The sequence below is a fragment of the Panthera pardus genome, unplaced genomic scaffold, assembly GCF_024362965.1.
Source record: "Panthera pardus isolate Hobbes unplaced genomic scaffold, ASM2436296v1 HiC_scaffold_6, whole genome shotgun sequence".
Classification (NCBI taxonomy): domain Eukaryota; kingdom Metazoa; phylum Chordata; class Mammalia; order Carnivora; family Felidae; genus Panthera; species Panthera pardus.
The window spans coordinates 88,803,304-88,809,488 of record NW_026526991.1 but is presented as its reverse complement, the minus strand read 5'-3'; the positions used below and the strand labels follow the sequence as shown (position 1 = coordinate 88,809,488).

Genomic DNA, 6,185 nt, shown 5'->3' with positions numbered 1-6,185 from the left:
TTTTTGATAAGAAAAACAAAGTTCAGACTAAGTGACCTGCCTGAGATCACTCACTCACTGAAGGTGGTATCAGAACTCCCAGCCCACCTGCTGATGTCCTCACTGACAGGCTGCCTCACTGTCTGCCATACACCTGAGTATAGGTCTATTCTTGGCATTCCTGAAGTTAACATTGATGAGAAGAAGCTCCTAAAGTGAGTGTCAACCTACACAAAGAGGTAAAGGGAGGCAATAAGGTGCCTTGACTTACCAGGAAGTGAGTTTATTTGGGGAATAGCAGAGGAATTGCAATTTGGGGCACGAACTATAGCAAGCTCAAGGCGCGTCCTGAGGGTTTTGGGGCAGGCCATGTTTACGGGCCACAAGTGCAGAGAAGCGTTAGGTTAGCAGGAGTCTAAACAGCAAGTCCATTGGCTTGAGGATGGGGATAGGTTCTTGGTGGCTGTTCATTGTTTGAGCGATAAGTTTCAGTTTGCTGTAAATTAAGCATTTATGGGAAACTAGTCTCTTGGTCATTGAGTTTGTTTTCCTGAGGACACATGCTTGAGATTCTCCTTTTCTATCCTTGTTTCCATTTTATATTGAAATCCTTTCACACGAGGAGGTTGCACACTTCTTTCCTGCAAAGGACTGAGGCCAGCGGCAGGGCTAAGAATCATGGAAAACATGGTGAAAGACAAGTTGTGGTCAAAACAAAATTAGAAGAAAAAAAACGTATGAAAGACTCAGCAAAAACTTGCATAAACAGAGAAAATATTAACCATATTTGGCAAGAAATATTAACCATGTTTTGAAAAATAAGCTTTTTTTTCAATTCTAGGTAAAAATGCTAATGATCTGAAAGAGTACATTAATGAAGTTTAATTATCTGCACAGATGGGAGAGTAGCCATATATACTCTGACTTCTCTTTGCTATTTTTCGTTTATTCTTTTACCTCCACATTTTATTCGCATTTTCCTCCTCTCATCCATGAGCACCCCCTCTGATAATAGTGCTTACTGTGTGCCAGGCACTTATTCGATGTGTTCAGTATATATCCTGTTTCTGGCCATATACTTAGAAAATAACCGGGGCACCTGGGTGGCTCAGTCGGTTAAGCGGCCGACTTCAGCTCAGGTCATGATCTCGCGGTCCGTGAGTTCGAGCCCCGCGTCGGGCTCTGTGCTGACAGCTCGGAGCCTGAGGCCTGTTTCAGATTCTGCGTCTCCCTCTCTCTGACCCTCCCCCGTTCATGCTCTGTCTCTCTGTCTCAAAAATAAATAAACGTTAAAAAAAAATTAAAAAAAAATAAAAAGAAAATAACCCTGGTTTTGCATACATACCCTCCCCGCCCCCCCCACCCCCCCCGCAAACATTTGATTGTGAAAAATTGTCAAAATACAGAAGAGTTGGAAGAATTGTGCAGTGAACACCATCTAGATTTTGCCAATAACATCTTGGTATATTTACCTGATCATATATTCATTCATTTTTCATCCCTGTATCCATACATCGTTAATCTTAATTTCTAGATGCATTTCAAAGTAAATTGCAGACATCGGTGCCCTTTACTTCTAAAACTTCAGCATGCATGTTATTAATTAGATTTTCATATTTGTTTATAGTTGTCTTAGTTAAAATTTACAAGCAGAGAAACGATTGACTTTTAAGGATACTCTTCAGTGAGTTTTGACAACTGACATGTAAGTATTGTTAATTTACATGGATGTTAGTGTGTTCTATAGCTTTTTCTGTTTTTTGTTTTTTTGTTTTTTTCTACTTTTTCTCACCAACCTCTGTGTATAGGATGTGTCTTTGCTGTCATGGTATACCTAGTCAGCTGCTGACCATGCCTACTTTTAGAGTAGTAGTGACTGTTAGAAGTAATCCATTTAAAATATTAAGGAGTGCCCTTCTAAGGCATTAGATGACCATGAAGGTTTTTCATTCCTTCCACATTTACTAAGTAGCTATTCAGTGTCTGGGGTGTGATGGCATTGGATTCATTGTGATGATCCGTTTTCTGCTATCAGTACTCAGAGTTTTTTGAGGAGATAGTCAGTTAGCAGTAACTCTTTTTTTTTTTAAATTTTTAATGTTTATTTATTTATTTTGAGGGAGGGATGGAGGGAGGGAGAGAGAGCGAGAGAGAGAGGGAGAGAGAAATAGCACGCATGGAGGAGGGGCAGAGAGAAGGAGAGACAGAATCCCAAGCAGGCTGTGCACCATCAGCGCAGAGCCTGATGCAGGCCTTGAACTCACGAACTGCAAGATTATGACCTGAGCTGAGATCAAGAGTCAGATTGCTTAACTGGCTGAGCCCAGGCACCCCAGTAGTAATTTTTTTTTTCAAGAGTAAGTTTTATGTTTCTTTTCACACTGACGTAAAACTGAAGCTCCTTAAAATATGCAAAGGGAACATTTAAAATGCATTAGCTTGTTAGAATTAATAATGAACATGGAAACCTGCTTAATGGAAGTATATGCTAGCTTGGTGTTTAGAGGAGATAATAAAACAGCTAACACTTATTGAGCCCTTAGTACATAGCAACCATTACGCTGAGCATCTTACAAACATCTCACTATCTACCTCGCAGGGTTGTTGTGATAACTTTCCTTCATTTTATAGATGCAGAAAACTAAGGTCAGAGGGGTTAATAAATTGCCCAAGGGCAGATAGAATAAAGGCATTGTGGAGTTTGGATTTATAGCCTTCTGTCTTTAGAGCCAGTGCCATGAGCATTTGTATACCGAGAATCAGTGGAGAAGAACTCCAGTGAGTGGCAAATATTTTGACCTAATGAATCCTGGTAGATTGCCATTTTTGATTCTGTGGAAACTCTGTTTCTCCTCCTCCTCCTTCTTTTTAATGTTTGTTTATTTTTGAGAGAAAGATAGAGAGAAAGAATCCCAAGCTGGCTCCACACTGTCAGTGGGCTCGATCCTGTGAACCGTGAGATCATGACCTGAGCCAAAATCCAGAGTTGGACACTTAACTGACTGAGCCACCCAGGTGCCCCAGGAACTCTGTTTTTTCAATGCCCACATAAATTGAGAAAACCACATGATAGAAAACCGCGCGGATATTGCTGCTCTCTTCTGCATTTTGTCTGGAGGTGCGTATTGCATTTTCTGGGCCTGATGTTCTAGCATACTCAGATAGAAAGGCCAACAGAACTAAGATGATGGTGTCCTCTTTAGTTTCTGAAGAGGGTGGACTAGAATGGAGGGGCAGAAAAAAAACTGGTGATAGGTCATCTGAGGAGGAGGTGAGAGTTCCTAGTAGTTGCTGGGATACTGGTGCAGGGGTAGCTCTCTGGAATTCTTCCCAGTGTTTCTTAATGAGGGATGGATTATCCTCACAGACACTTGGAAACATATAAGGGCTTTCAGTTGTCAGTGATTTAGGAGTGCTGTGAAATTTAATACCCAGGGTCAGAAATGATAAATATCTTACGATGCCTGAGTCAGGTTTACACAGAGCAGAATGGGCTTTCCTCAAATGCTAATTCTACTCCTGTTGGGATGAGGAATGGGAAAAAGCACAAAGAAAGCTAGAAAGGATTCTGGGAGTAAACTGGATGTATCTTTTTTTTTTTTCTTTTTGGTGAGAAAATTTGGATTTAGCCAGTGGGACTCAGTTTAGATGATCCCAATTTTGTTGGCAACATCCAAAGCGTCATAGTTGGGAGCCAGTTGAACATATGCCTTTTTTTCTCCTTCAGAGTGAGGCCTGATCAGAGTGTTGACCTTGGCCATGTCAATGTCATAGAGCTTCTTCACATCCTGTTTGATCTGGTGCTTGTTGGCCTTGACATCCACAATCAACACAAGTGTGTTGTTGTCTTCTATTTTCTTCATGGCTGACTCAGCAGTCAGGGGGAACTTGATGATGGCGTAGTGGTCAACCTTGTTTCTCCTCGGGGATCTCTTTCCAGGATACTTGGGCTGCCTTCAGAGACACAGTGTCTTGGGCTGTTGCAATGTAGGTGATTTGTGGATCTTCTTTTTTTTATGACTGTGGATGCCTTTCAGCACCACTTTCTTGGCCTTCAGAGCCTTTGCTTTGGCTTCAGCTTTGGCTTTGGCTTCGGCTTCGACTTTGGCTTCAGCTTTGGGAGGGGCAGGGGCTTCCTTTTTCACCTTCCAAGCCATCTTTGTGAAAGGTCCCGGATGTATCTTTGACATACTTTATTCATATGGTCACAGTGTGCTTCTGTGTGTATGTGGTGTGTGTGTGTGTGTGTGTGTGTGTGTGTGTGTGTGTGTGTGTGAGAGAGAGAGAGAGAGAGAGAGAGAGAGAGAGAGATGGAGGGAGAGATCTTGGAGAGTTTTGTGTTACATTGGGAAAATTATTGAATTCCCTCACGCATGTTGACATTGACATGACCTGCTAGTGATTTAAAAATTGGTTATGATGAATTGTTCTTTTAGTGCACTGCCAGAATTTATTTGATGTCATTAAAAAATGTTTTTATCCTTATTTATAAATGAAATTTCTTTTTCTTTAAAAAAAATTTTTTTTAATGTTTATTTATTTTTGAGAGAGAGAGACAGAGTGTGAGCAGGTGAGGAGCAGAGAGAGGGAGACACAGAATCTGAAGTAGGCTCCAGGTTCCAAGCTGTCTGCGTAGAGCCCGATGCGGTTGAGGGCTCAAACCCACAAACTGTGAGATCATGACCTGAGCGAAGTCGGATGCTTAACCAACTGAGCCACCCAGGTGCCCCTGAAATTTCTTTTTCTGAATTATATTTATTATATTATGTTAATAAGAACATGATAATGCATAAAATAATGCATTTGGTTGAGAATAGATAAATTAGGAATTATTTGCACCTTAAAAGTTAGGTGTAATTTGGTTGTTATATTGTCTAGGTCTAGTGTTTTTATAGAAACAGGACCTTTGCTATCCAATGTGGTCTGTGATTATTAATGTCTTTGAACTTTTTATCTACTATTTGGTCAAATATAGTATTTTTTTATTTTGGTGGAAAATCAGCATTTCTCTAAGTTTTCACATTTATCACTGTCTTAGCTTGGGATCCCTAGAACACAGAGGCTGAAGCAAGGCTTTAGTGCTAATGTTTTATGGGGAGATGCAATCCCAGGACAGTGAAAGAGAGGGAAAAGGGAGCCAGGGAAGGATGGGAAGCAAAGGCAAGTTGGTGCATTACGAAACTTTCCAGTGCTTCCTCAAGGGTGAAGGGAATCTCCAGACAGGTTGTATGGAAAACATGTTGTAATAGTCTGTTGGAGAGAGGAAGAGAGGTGGATTTATGTGGGAGTGAGCTCCCATCTCCTCTCTCTCATTCGTCAGTGTTTGCCCTGTTGGGAGTTTACTCCCTGGCCTTCCAGACTGCAACACCTGGCCTCTTTGCTGTGGAAGCTGGATCCCATTTCTGTGGAATGCCAGTGTTTCAAAGCCCTCATTGGAGTCCAGCGTGGTAGGAGGAGTCAGAGCTTATATGGAACTCATTGAGTGGTGCCGAGGGGACCTGCGCTGCTGTGGTTTCTGTCATGATGGGAAGGTGTGTGTGTGGGGGGGCATGTGTCCAGAGCCTGGCCCAGGAGAGAACGAGAAGGTCAGGGGTATCTGAAGATGAAGTGTTGGCGACCAAAGCAGTGGCAGCTGTGTGGTTGAGGAGTCCAGGAGATGGGTACATTCTTGAGAATCTGAAGTAACCCTTGAAATGTGTCTGAAACAATTTCCATAGATTTGTATATATATTTTTTATGATTCTTAAATCACTTAAAAAATCTGGAGTTTTATCACAATCAAAAATAAATAAAAAGGGGCGCCTGGGTGGCTCAGTCAGTTAAGCATCTTGATTTCAGCTCAGGTCATGATCTTGCAGTTTGTGGGTTCGAGCCCCGTGTTGGACTCTGTCCTGGTGGTGTGGAGCCTGCTTGGGATTCTCTTTCTCTCTCTCTTAAAATAAATGAACAACCTTAATAAATACATAGATAAATAAAAATATCTGTGGTTATCACCTTTTTTATGTTAAGGTTGTATATTCTTGGTTTTTTCTTTTTTTCCCCATTAAACGGGCTTGCTGGGGGTTTGTGTATTTAAAAAAATATTTGCAGAAAAAAGTACTTGCAGAGAAACAGTTTTACATATTTCTTATTTCTTATTGCATTCTGATAAAATTTCAATTTTAATTTCTAAAATTATTTCCTTGAGTTTGGTATTTTTTGTTATA

General features: G+C 41.0%; 1 pseudogene; it reads right to left on the bottom strand.

Annotated features, from left to right (window-relative positions):
- Positions 1-3,623: 3,623 nt before the first annotated feature.
- LOC109268686 (60S ribosomal protein L23a-like) lies at positions 3,624-4,136 on the bottom strand (annotated as a pseudogene).
- Positions 4,137-6,185: the final 2,049 nt, after the last annotated feature.